The 13,689-nt window shown below is 53.7% G+C and overlaps 2 pseudogenes; one reads left to right on the top strand and one right to left on the bottom strand.

Annotated features, from left to right (window-relative positions):
• Window positions 1–422: 422 nt before the first annotated feature.
• Window positions 423–8,050, top strand: LOC129196966 (olfactory receptor 14J1-like; annotated as a pseudogene).
• Window positions 8,051–11,089: 3,039 nt separating this feature from the next.
• Window positions 11,090–12,042, bottom strand: LOC129196967 (olfactory receptor 14J1-like; annotated as a pseudogene).
• Window positions 12,043–13,689: the final 1,647 nt, after the last annotated feature.

Genomic DNA, 13,689 nt, shown 5'->3' on the forward strand with positions numbered 1-13,689 from the left:
TTTCCTCCTTAGAACAATGCCCCCGTGTCAAGAACCAGCAAATGTCCAACAGCAGCTCCATCACTGAGTTCCTCCTCCTGGCATTCGCAGACACACGGGAGCTGTAGCTCTTGCACTTCTGGCTCTTCCTGGGCATCTACCTGGCTGCTCTCCTGGCCAATGGCCTCATCATCACTGCCATAGCCTGCGACCACCACTTCCACACCCCCATGTACTTCTTCCTCCTCAACCTCTCCATCCTCGACCTGGGCTCCATCTCCACCACTGTGCCTAAAGCCATGGCCAATTCCCTCTGGGACACCAGGGCCATCTCCTGCACAGGATGTGCTGCTCAGGTCTTTTTCTTTTTCTTTCTGATCTCAGCAGAATATTCCCTCCTCACAGTCATGGCCTATGACCGCTACGTTGCCATCTGCCAACCCCTGCACTACGGGACCCTCATGGACAGCAGAGCTTGTGTCCACATGGCACCAGCTGCCTGGGGCAGTGGGTTTCTCTATGCTGTGCTGCACATGGCCAATACATTTTCAATTCCACTCTGCCAGGGTAATGCCCTGGACCAGTTCTTCTGTGAATTCCCCAGATCCTCAAGCTCTCCTGCTCAGACACCTACCTCAGGGAAGTTGGGCTTCTTACATTAAGTTGTTTTTTAGCACTTGGTTGTTTTGTTTTCATTGTGGTGTCCTATGTGCAGATCTTCAGGGCCGTGCTGAGGATCCCCTCTGAGCAGGGACGGCACAAAGCCTTTTCCATGTGCCTCCCTCACCTGGCCGTGGTCTCCCTGCTTGTCAGCACTGCCCTGTTTGCTCACCTGAAGCCCCCCTCCATTTCCTCCCCATCCCTGGACCTGGTGGTGGCCGTTCTGTACTCGGTGGTGCCTCCAGCAGTGAACCCCCTCATCTACAGCATGAGGAACCAGGAGCTCAAGGGTGCAGTTCAGACACTGATGACTAGATATTTTTCAGAAGCAATATACTGCCTGACATCTTCTCCATATCATTTTTAACATAACTCATTACAGGCCTAGTTTCTCTTTTATATGTTTTCTAGTTGTAATTCTTGCTGATTTTGTTTTATTTTTCTTTTATTCTCTTGTGATAATGTTGTTTACAAAGAATGTTCATTATTCATACCAATTCTAATTCTTTATCCACCTGTTTGGTTAGACCCAAAGACAGTGTAAATTAATTTCCACAACCTCTGTGCATTAAAACATTCAAAAGGACCCAGCAGTGACATTTCTGACTGAGATTTTTCCCCCGAGACCTTCTCTGGAGCTGCAGAGGCCGTTCCTGTGTACAGAGTCCCTGCACAGCAGATCTCTGACAGAGCTGGCCTCTGTAACAGCATTTCCACCAGGAAAGGCAATCTCCTCAGGGCACTGCCCAAAGGCTTACGTCTTTTTCCAGTCTTGCTCTCAAGAACATGCCCAAGGAAGAGGCTCTGGAGAAAACTGTTGCTTTGCTTGTTTCTGCATGGGCGCAGAGGGATGAGATGAGGGTCCCAGTGTGCTCTTCCAGGGACTGAGGAATGGCTCAGGTGTTCCTTGTGGGTGGACAGCACCCACACAGATGCTGAATGGACTCCAACTAAGCTGCCTGGGGCTCAACAGCCTGTGGTAGGGCTGATGGCAGAGGAGTGTTTTTCTGGAAGGAATCAGGAGCTGCCAGGAGAGCCCAGGGGATCTGCAGGGACAGCACGTGCCAGGAGGTCAGCAGGGAATGGAGCCCACTGAGCACGAGCCTGTGCAAGGTGAAGTGACCCAGAGATCAAGTGCTAAATGTGGGTGTGAACCACCAAGTGAGGGTTCTGCAAGGCCAGGGGACACAGCAGGCACAGGGAAAGGAGCCTTGTGAGTGGTTCGTTTTCCCATCAGTGGACTTCCATAGACTGGATGCGGTGCAGCACCCAAACACATCTCATGGCATTGGCAATAAGGCAGGTCACCTCTGAGCAGCCTCCATGGCCACATAAGAGCCTCGGTGGGAGGCAGTCAGTGGCAGTGATGTCCCTGAGCTGGGTCTGCCTCCCAGCCTGACCAGCACGTCCCTTGCAGAGTGCCCCTGTGACCCCAGGCCCCACAGCCCACTTGCTCTGCAGAGCAGCTCCCCCAGCTCAAGGGCTGTGGAGAGCATGGGCAGGGGGTGTAGGAATGGCTGTCCAGGCCAGCACAGATGTGCCCACCTTGCGGAAAGGCTCTGTGGGGAGATGGGATGTCCTGGGAGAAGAGCAGGGCACCATGTGTGTGCAGGGCAGACATGGAAAGAGAAAGCCTTGGCTGCGGGTGCCAGCTTGGGGCAGGCTGCCCTGCCACTGGGGCAGCAGGAGCTGCCAGAGGAGCCCCAGGGCCAGGACTCTGTGCTGTCCTGGGGAGCGGGACTGGCAGGGGGGCTGCAGGCTGCCTGGCATGGAGATCTCCTCAGCATGCCAGCCAGAGAGACACTGTCACTCACCTCCATCTTCTCCATTTCCTGCTGAGGGACCAGCACAGACTGGGATGCTCTGCTCACCTGGGGAGAGGGCAGGGGAGTGGTGAGAGCTGGGAAGGGGCCGGGATGTCTGGGCTGGGAAGTGCCAGCGAGAGAGAAACACCGGTGTCCACCTCAGCTGCGTGAGTGTGCAGGGTGGGGGCACACAGCAGTGTCCTCGCACAGCCAGGCCTCCTGGCAGAGCCATGAAGCACCAGCAGAGCAGGACCTGCTCTGTGCCCATGTGTGCTGGGCACCCCGGGAAAGCTGCCCCGCGGTCATCGTCACACAGCAGCCAAGAACAACCACCGTTGCCAGCACTGGCCTCCCACCCCAGCTCAGAGGGGTTGTTTGTGCCTCCACGGAGGGACACCGAGTGACCAGGTCACAAGTCCGTCTTGGCATCGTACAGACGAGTCGTAAGCATGCACATGGTGTGCGTGTGGTGGGAGGAACCTGAGTGAGCACAAATGCCCACAGCTGTTCCTGGGGACACCATGAAGGTGCGTGGGACACACAGTGTCCCCAGGTCACTTGACTTAGAGAGTAACGTCCCCTGGGAAACCACCTGCATGCAGCACTGGGGTGGGCTTCCTTGAACCCAGGTCCCCGTGTCCATTCCTCCTGCCTTGGGGCACCTCAGGCAAGTGCAGAGCAGGGCGATACAGCGCAGGGCTGAGGTGCCTCCCAGCCTCCTGGCGTGGCAACAGGAGCCCAGCGAGACACTGTGACTGCTGCCATGCGCTGCCTCTGCGTCTGCAAGGGAAGGACTCGTGTCTCTGAACACCCCGTGTGCATGAGGAGTGCATGAGGACAGACAGCTCAGGTGTGGGCACCTCACAGGGCCAAACCTGCTGAACCTTGTCAAACCACTGTTGAATCCACTTTGTTAAATTCCAGCCAACTTATGGAACTCTGTCAAATTATTGGTTTACCTCAACACAACATATTGCTGCTTCTCTCTTTTGAGTAAGGTGCATTCCACTGATCTGCAATACATACGCAGTCCTGGGCAGGGAAAGTTTTGGGAGTGGGCATGGGATTTTGTGCAAGACACAATTTTATTTTTTTTTATGCTCTTGCTTTACATATGCTAATACATTCTCTGCCACTGAAATAAAAAATAAATGAAGAAGACAAGAAAAAAAAGTAAAGAAACGAAAATGTGTCAACACACTTTTCAGGTTTTACAATTCTTCATAGTTTTCTTTTCTTCTAATATTCTGGTCTTTCATGGGATTTGGTGTTCTTTTTCCTTTTTGAAAAGGAACTTGTTTTCCAGAACTGGGGTTACTTGTAGGACACGAATGCCTTCAGTCTCAGGGACACAGAAGCTCGGTGCCAGTGTAGATGCCCTGAGACCCCTTGCCCAGCCTCCACCTGCAGCTCCCCAGGGGCTCTGGTCTCCCACAGCTCCTCTCTGACAGCTGCCAGTCCCAGGCAAGCCCCTCAGCTACCAGTGGCCATGGATAGTCATCTCCTTAATTGTATTCTATCTCTCCTTTCCTATTTCACTGTCTAAATCATTTCTTGTGTGACTATGCCTTGTGGAAGGTGAACCTCACTAGATGCAGTTTGGACATGCTTATAGTGAAGGAGAGTGCGTTCATAGAATCATAGAACCATGGAATAGTTTGAGTTGGAAGGCATCTTGAAGATCAGATGCCCTTCACTAGACCAGGTTGCCCAAAGCCTCATCCACCTGACCTTGAAGACTTCCAGGGATGGGGCATCCACAACTTCTCTGGGCAACCTGTGCCAGTGCCTCACCACCCTCACAGGGAAGAATTTCTTCCTAATATCTACCCCCTTTTAATTTAAACACATTACCCCTTGTCCTATCACTACACTCCTTGGGAAACAGTCCTTCTCAATCCTTCCTTTAGGCCACTGTGGTGGGTTGACCCTGGCTGGAGGCCAGGTGCCCACCAGAGCTGCTCTTTCACTCCCCTCATTCACTAAACAGGGGAGAAAAGGCATAACGAAATGCTTGTAGGTCAAGATAAGGACAGGGAGAGATCGCTCACTAATTATCATCACGAGCAAAACAGACCAAACTTAGAGAGGGAATTCATCTAATTTATTACTAGGCAAAACAGAGTAGAGGAATGAGAAAATAAAATCAACTCTTAAAACACTTCCCCCCACCCCTCCCATCTTCCCGGGCTCAACTTCACTCCCGGCTTCAACCTTCCCCCCCTCAGCAGCACAGGGGGACGGGGAGTGGGGGTTACGGTCAGTTCATCTCACGGTGTTTCTGCCGCTTCTTCATCCTCAGGGGGAGGACTCCTCTCATCGTTCCCCTGCTCCAGCATGGAGTCCCTCTCACGGGGTGCAGACCTTCAGGAGCAAACTTCTCCAGCGTGGGATCCCCGACGGGGTCACAAGTCCTGCCAGCAAACCTGCCCTGGTGTGGGCTCCCCTCTTCACGGGTCCACCGGTCCGGCCTGGAACTTGCTCCAGCGTGGGCTTCCCACGGGCCACAGCCTCCTTCAGGTGCCTCCACCTGCTCCGGCGTGGGGTCCTCCACGGGCTGCAGGTGGAATCTCTACACCCCCTCATCCTTCCTCCATGGGCTGCAGGGGGACAGCCTGCTTCACCATGGTCTTCACCACAGGCTGCAGGGGGATCTCTGCTCCGGCGCCTGGAGCACCTCCTCCCCCTCTTTCTGCACTGACCTTGGTGTCTGCAGAGTTTGTTACATCTTCTCACTCCTCTCTCTGGCTGCAAAAGCTCTCTCTCTAAGTGTTTTTCTTCTTCTTAAATATGTTATCACAGAGGCGCTGATTGGCTTGGCCTTGGCCAGCGGCGGGCCCGTCTTAGAGCCGGCTGGCATTGGCTCTGTCAGACACAGGGGAAGCTTCTGGCAGCTTCTCACAGAAGCCACCCCTGTAGCCCCCCCGCTACCAAAACCTTGCCACGCAAACCCAACACAGCCACCTTTAGGTACCGGAAGCCTGCAATAAGGTCTCCTCAGGGCCTTCTCCAGGCTGAACAACCCCAACTCTCCCTGCCTGTCTTCACAGGAGAGGTGTTCCAGCCCTCTGATCATCTTTATGATGTCCTCTGGACTCACTCCAACAGCTCCATGTCTTTCTTGTACTGAGGACAGCAGAGCTGAACATTACTCTACGTGGGCTCTCACCAGAGCAGAGGGGCAGAATCATCTCCCTTGACCTGCTGGCCATGGTTCTTTTGATGCAGCCCGGGATACAGTTGGATTGCTGGGCTGCAAGTGCAAATTGACAGCTCATGTCCAGTTTTTCATCGACCAGTACCCTCACGTCCTGCTGCACAGGGCTGCTCTCAATCCCTTCATCGCCCAGAAGGTATTGATACCAGGGGCTGCCTGACCCAGGTGTCGGACCTTGTACTCGGCCTTGCTGAATTTCATGAGGATCGCATGGACCCACTTCTTGAGCTCGTCCAGGTCCCTCTGAATGGCATCCTGTCCCTCAGGCATGTCAAATGCACCACACAGCTTGGTGTCACCTGCACATTTGCTAAGAGTGCACTCATGTTGGACCTGAAACCTTCAAAAGACAGAGATAGCACCAACTCCCTGGGAAACCTTCTCATCGCTCATTGGCCCCCATCCTCCCATCATGCATTCACAACAGTGAAGCGCCTGTCTCTGCCTGATTCCCTCCTGGTGGGAGTCTGAAGGCTCTCTATGGTCTTCCCCAAAGCCACCTTTTCTCCTGACCGAACAAACCCAGCTGTCTCACCCTCTCAGAGTAAGAAAATTGACCTTAGACATGCATGCTGGAGAAGTGTCAGTCCCTGCAGTCCTGCTGGATTCTCTTGCATCTGCAAAGGGCTTCAGGGTTGTGAGAATATCATCACCTACCTGCCTTCCTACATCGGTCACTCTCACTTGTGCATGTCATCATGATGTCATGCACAGACATTGCAGACTCTGAGGAGAGCCCAACCTGAACAAGCCGTCATTCACAATTGAACTTTGAAGTTAACATGTTTCAGGCTTACGAGACAACATTACATCACTAGGAGAGGCTGGCCCTGGGGATGCCATGCTTGGTGCTCACCCCCACACACAGGAGCAATTTAAGAATCACAAGAAGGAAATCAAGATTCACAGAAGCTACAACCAGAGGCAACAGAAACACCAAGGCATTCAGGCCAGAAGGGACCTTGCGGGTACTCCAGACCAACCTCCCACCCACTTCAGGATGAACAGTAAATTCCCACCATGTTCCTCAGGGCTTTCTTCAACAGTGTCCTGAAAATGTTTCCTGGGGACTTTGTCTGAGATCATTGGGGGCCTCCTGGAACTCTCTGAGGAAGCTGCGGGTGCCTTTTGCTGCCAGGTCAGGAGAGTCACAGGATTCCTTCACTCCCAGCAAGCTGCTTGTAACATCCAGAAGCTTCTAACAAACTCTGTCCATCGACCTTGATCAACAGGTGCATTGCTGAAAGGCTGATGAAGCTTTTCTGGCCTTTGGACTATTACCCCCTGCTGCTCTTCCATGTAGGAACCAATGATGCATCCAAACTGAGAAAGTATTGAGCATGACTACATGGCTCTGGGGGTGATGGTCAAGGGCTTGGTGGCCCAGGTGGTTTTCTCCTTGATCCTGCCAGTCAGGATGAGGAACCTGAGGCCTGGACGTATCCTGTTGGTCAACGGTTGGTTGCAGAGCTGGTATCAACAACAAGGGTTTAGTTTCCATGACCACGAGACCCTCGCTGAGGATCAGCACCTGCTTGGACTAGATGGGGAGATTTATCCCCTGATGAAGTGGGGTAAAATTATCTTTGCTAACAGACTGGTGTATTGGGTCTGGCTGAGATGGAGTTAATTCTCCCCACAGCAGCCCTCATGGTGCTGTGCTGTGGATTGGTAGCTAGCAAACTGTTGATAACACACCAGAGTTTTGGCTACGACTGAGCAGTGCCAGCACACATCAAGGCTGTCTGTCCAACATTTCTTTTTCCCCAGCAGCAGGCTGGGGGTAGGCAAGATCTTGGGAGGGGACATAGCCAGGACAGCTGACCCAAACTGACCAAAGGGATATTCCATACCATGTGATGTCTGCTCAGCAATAAGAAACTGAGAATAGGGGGAGGAACAGGGCGGGGGCATTCGCTGGTTTTTTTTACAATGTTTGTCTTCCGGAGTAAGGGGTATGCATACTGAAGCCCTACTTCCCGGGAAGTGGCCGGACATCGCCTGCTGATGGGAAGTAGAGAATAATCTTTTGCTTTTTGCTTTGCTTCCGCGCGCGGCTTTTTGCTTTAGCTACATTAAACTACCTTTGTCTCGACCCACGAGTTTGGATGTTGTTTTTTCCATCCTCCTTTCTCCCCTCCCTGCCTTACAGACCAACATGAGTGACCTTTTAGTGGGCGGCTGTTATTGAGTGCTTGATCAGGAAGAAGTGGAGAAGGCCTTCCTCAGACCACTGGAAGAAGCCTCATGTTCTCACACGCTGGTCCTCATGGGGGAATGGAACCACCTTGGCAGTTGCCTGAGGGGCAACATAGCAGGGCACAAGCCATCCAGAAGGCTTCTGGAGGACATGAGTGACAACTTCCTGAGCATGCAGAGATGGGATTAGGAAAACCAAAGCCCACCTTGGGTTTAATCTGGTGTCCTGGTTTCAGCTGAGACAGAGTTAATTGTCTTCCCAGTAGCCAGTCTGGGGCTGTTTGGGATTTGTGCTGGAAACAGTGTTGGCAACATAGAGGTGTTTTTGTTACACAGAGATGTTTTTGTTGTTGCTGAGCAGGGCTTACACAGAGTCAAGGCCTTTCCTGCTCCTCACACGGCCCCACCAGTGGGATGGCTGCGGGGTGCACAAGGAGTTGGGAGGGGACACAGCTGGGACAGCTGACCCCAACTGACCAAGGGGACATTCCATACCATATGATGTCATGTTCAGCTTATAAGGGGCTGAGGGAACAGGAAAGAGGGTAGGTGGTGGTGTTCAAAGTGATGGCATTTGTCTTCCCAAGCAACGTTTACGCGTGATGGACTCCTGGTTCCCTGGAGATGGCTGAACTCCTGCCTGCCCATGGGAAGTGGGGAATGAATTCCTTGTCTTGCTTTGCTTGTGTATGTGGCTTTTGCTTTACTTATTGAACTGTCTTTATCTCAGCCCACAGCTTTTCTCACTTTCAGTCTTCCAATTCACGGCTCATCCTGCTGTGGGGGAGTGAGTGAGCAGCTGCATGGTGCTCAGCTGCAAGCTCGGGTAAAAACCATGATATTCTGCTGAGGGACCTGAAGAACAACAAGAAAAGGCTTCTACAGGTACAGAGAGAACAGATGCAAGACTAGGGAAAATGTGGGCCCACTGGTACATGGGCCACAGGCCCTGATGACAAAGGATATGGAAAAGCCCAAGACACTCAGTGCCTTCCTCATCTTAGTCTTCACTGCAAAAAGTAGCCATCAGGCATCCCAGGGCCCTGAGACCAGAGGGGAATCTGGAGCAAGGAAGACTTAACGCTTGGTGCAGGAGTCTCAGGGCAGGGACCAGTTAAACAAACCAGACACACATAAGTCCACGGGTCCTGAGGGGATGCCCCCATCAGCAGTGTGCCCTGGTGGAAAGAAGGACAACAGCCTCCTGGACTGCCTTAGGAAGAGCAGTGCCAGCAGGTTGAGGGAGGTGATCCTTCCTGTCTACTCAGCACTGGTGACTCCACTTCTGCAGTGCTGCGTCCAGTGCTGGGCTGCCCAGGACAAGAGGGGTATGGGCTTCATGGAGTGACTCCAGCAAACAGGGCCACAAAGACGATTAATGGACTGGAGCGTCCTGTGTATGAGGAGAGGCTGAGAGAGCTGGGACTGTTTAGCCTGGAGACGAGGAGGCTCCAGTGAGGTTCTTGTCAATGTAGATGAGTATCGGAAGGGAGGAAGTGAAGAAGAGGGAGTCAGGCTCTTCTCAGTGATGCCCAGCCATAGGATGAGAGGCAATGGGCACAAACTGAAACACAGGAGGTTCTCTCTGAACATCGGGAATAACTTTTTGACTGATCACTAGAACGGGTTGCCCAGAGAGATTGTGGAGTTTCCATCCATGGAGATACTCAAACACTGTCTGGACATGGTCCTGCACAACCTGCTCCAGCTGACCATGCTTGAGTAGGAAGGGGTTGTACTAGACAGCCTGCAGATATGGGAAAGTGTGGGGCATGGCATGAGAACTGCCAGAGGTGACAGAGAACAGTGTGAGAAGGGAACACAGGTACAGGCAGCACCGTGTGTCCTGGCTGGGTCTCACAGGCGGTTGAAGAGCAGAGACGTGAGAAGTGACCGGACTGCAGAGATAACTGAAGGGGAGCATCAGGGATCTTGTTGTCGGTCAAGTCTTGCAAGGCCTACAGTGCCCTGGGGAGCCATCAGAGAGGCCATTGAAGGGCCAGGTGACACAGGCAATGGTATAGGAACTAGCCAAGTTGGGGATGGGAACAGCAACCTTGGGATCAATGGGGGAGAAGTAATTGGTGAGGGTTGTTCAGTGGGGAGGAGAGTGGGGCAGAGAAAGGGAGGGATCCAAGTGGACTGGGAGGAAGAATCGTGTGGAAGGGGAGGGGAGAGGGATGAAAGGAGCCAGCTGCATGTGGGACAGGGTCAGGTCAGTGCTGGTTCAGCCCAACCCTGTGCCTGCTCACCATGGTCTGTCCTGCCTTCTTCTTCAACTCTGCTCCTGGCTGTTTGCTGTGTGACTCTTCTCACCAGCGTGTGTCTGTTTGGGGGTGAAGATATGTATGTGCTTCTGTGGCCACGTCAAGCGGGGCAGGCTGGAGGAGGAGGACAGCAGGATGTGGAGAGACCCAGGGCTGGAGCGGCCTGGTGAGGAATGGCACCAAGGCTGCGCAGGGCACCTGGACAGACCCAAAGCCCAGGCCCACACTGGAGGGACTGTGGCTGTGGCTGTTCTGGTGGGTACCTGCTGCAGGGGATGCACAGACCACTTGTCACCTTCACACCAGACCAGCTGGAGAGGGGACTGGGAGGGGTCTGTTTGTGGTGGTCATGGTGGTGTGTGTGCTGCTGGAGGTGTGGTAGCTGTAAAGGTGCTGTCCCTGGTTGGAGTTGGTCTGTGACGGGTCACCTCTGTCCACCTTTGTTTCCTTGCAGATACCGGGATTTAGCACTTTCTCTATGGGTGAATCCAGCTTGGGCCATCGCTCGCTCACCTTGGGGTGGGTCCAGTCACTGCCCACCACAGACATCTGCAGGCAATGATGAGCTTTCCTCTCCAAAACACAAGGAGAAACAGGCCCTTTTGGGGTGAAATTCCTTGGGCCTGTTGCTTACATCAGATTTTGAAGAACAGCTCAATTGTAAGGAACTGCATTGAGGACATGCCACTTTATTGCAGAGGTGCTATGAGAGAGTCTCCTCTGACCCAGGGTTAGGCACTTCTTTTATACAGGTGAGACACAGCAAGTTCATTCCTCAGTAGCAGTCAGAAGAATCTAAATATTCATTTAGGAATAGAATAAACACCAACACAAATATTAAAAACAAACAAATGAACAACCAACCAAAACAAACCACAGCACAACCAAAAACCCAACAGATAGCACTGACGAAAATGATAAATACAAACAAAGTAAAGGTCTGCTATTAGATAGTCTGAGAGTCACTTCTGAAGAGACATGGAAGGTTTATAATGACTCAAAAACATCCATGAAATCACTTTCTTAATGGCCTCCTTGAGCTCCTGGTTCCTCACGCTGTAGATGAGGGGGTTCACTGCTGGAGGCACCACCGAGTACAGAACTGCCACCACCAGGTCCAGGGATGGGGAGGAGATGGAGGGGGGTTTCAGGTGAGCAAATATGCCAGTGCTGACAAACAGGGAGACGACAGCCAGGTGAGGGAGGCACGTGGAAAAGGCTTTGTGCCGTCCCTGCTCAGAGGGGATCCTCAGCACAGCCCTGAAGATCTGCACATAGGACAGCACAATGAAAACAAAACAACCAATGCTACACAGACACTAACCACAATAATCACAACTTCCCTGAAGTAGGAATGTGAGCAGGAGAGCTTGAGGATCTGAGGGATTTCACAGAAGAACTGGTCAAGGGCATTGCCCTGGCAGAGTGGTATAGAAAATGTATTGGCCGTGTGCAGCACAGCATTGAGAAACCCACTGCCCCAGGCAGCTGCTGCCATATGGACACAAGCTCTGCTGCCCAGGAGGGTCCCGTAGTGCAGGGGTTGGCAGATGGCAATGTAGCGGTCATAGGCCATGACGGTGAGGATAGAATACTCTGCTGAGATCAGAAAGAAAAAGACCTGAGCAGCACATCCTGTGTAGGAGATGGCCCTGGTGTCCCAGAGGGAATTGGCCATGGCTTTGGGCACAGTGGTGGAGATGGAGCCCAGGTCGAGGAGGGAGAGGTTGAGGAGGAAGAAGTACATGGGGGTGTGGAGGTGGTGGTCGCAGGCTATGGCAGTAATGATGAGGCCATTGGCCAGGAGAGCAGCCAGGTAGATGCCCAGGAAGAGCCAGAAGTGCAAGAGCTGCAGCTCCCGTGTGTCTGCGAATGCCAGGAGGAGGAACTCAGTGATGGAGCTGCTGTTGGACATGTGCTTCCTCTGGGCACTGGGACCTGTCCAGGGAGGAAAAGTCAGTGAAGAGCTAGGGGAGACTTCTATGAGGAAGAGGCTTAGTGATGAGTGAGGAGAGCCGGTTGGTTCATCAGGCCTGGTCTCAGCCGCCCTGTGCTGGCACCTCTTTGAGCTGCAGGATGATCGCGCCCGGACGTTCCCCCCAAAAGGAGCTGGGCACTGCTGAGAGCAGAGGAATCCATTTCCCAAGTGCACATCTCCAACCCCCTCAGCCTGTCTCACTCTACCTGAGCAGGATCTCAATCCTCCCCTCCCAGCCAGGAACACAGAGGGCTCTCTGCAGCTGTCTGCAGGCAGCCACCCAGCAGCGTTTCCATGGCCTTAGCACTGAGGGGTCTTCTCCACGGGGCTCCTGGAGACCACCGGGATGCCATGGGAGAGCTGTGCCCTGGGGGAGGGCAGCCTGCAGCCCAGCAAGACCCCTCAGGGAAAGAAGCAAATGTCCTAAAGACGGGGTGTCCTAAAGAAGGGAGAATGGGGTCATTTGTATCCCCTGCAGCCCGGGCATTAGGCGGGGACTTGGACACTTCATTCCCATGGACACATCTGCATGGCAAGACCCACAGGGCTGGTCTCTGAGCTGCGTCTGAACCCCACCCCCCCATCCCAGCAAACCTGGTGATACGATCAAGGGGAGCAGAGACAGGAGGGGAAACCCAGAGAAATGCCACAGCGCTGCTGCCGATGGAGGCACTCGGGTATTTGGTAATGTCCGCTCCTCAGGGGTCAGGCTGCCGAGAAGGTGACCTCCAGGGCAGAGGCTCCGCTGGGTGGGAGAGCAGAGCAGGGGGTTTCTCCGGGGAAGGTGTCTGCACTGCAGGGGATGGCAGGGAGGTGCCCCAACCCCCCTTCCACAGCATTTCTGGGAACAGCTGCCTCTCGCTCCCTGCCCATGTCTCTGCTGCCTGGAGCTGTCCCTGCCAGGAGCTGTTCCTCTGTGCTCAGGTCTCCTCCCTGCCTGTGCTCACAGAGCCCATGCCACCCACTGTGTGCTCAGCTCTGCCCTGCAGACCCCTCCTGGCAGCTGGGCACTGCCCAGGGGCACCTCTGTGTGCAGGGGCTAAGGAGCAGCTCAGACAAGTCCTACTGGGAACTGGGCTCTCAGTGCCTTCTCCAGATCACAAAAAGAAATTCCCATCTCCCCCTGCCCTCCCCGCTGACAAAGAGGAGATATATGAAAGCACAGACTCCTTCCTTTCAGGTGAATGCTGCCTTGATGTCCTTCTTCACAAGTCCCCTCAGAAACTGCCTGGGGGAGGTCTGGAGCTGTGAGCTGCCCTCACCCATGCAGAACCCTCTCTGCAGCAGAAGGACCCTGCCTTGTGCTGATGGGGGTGACTCCTGCCACCCACAGATTCTCCCTGCAGCTCTGTGGGGAGCTCCCCGGGCAGGAAGAGAGCTGACCCTGGCAAGTGGCAGAGTCCTTGCCCCAGCACAAATTCCCCTGGGGTGCAGGGTCCCTGTTTGGAAGGACAGCTATGGGCATCCCTTCACAGCACTGCAGCCATCCCCAGGAGAAGGCAGCCATCATGCCCTGTCCCTCTGATGATGAAGCAGGGAATCCCTGCTCTGAAGCATGTCCTTCTCTACACTAGGCAACTGCCA

Source organism: Grus americana, chromosome 27, assembly GCF_028858705.1.
Source record: "Grus americana isolate bGruAme1 chromosome 27, bGruAme1.mat, whole genome shotgun sequence".
In the NCBI taxonomy this organism is placed as follows: domain Eukaryota; kingdom Metazoa; phylum Chordata; class Aves; order Gruiformes; family Gruidae; genus Grus; species Grus americana.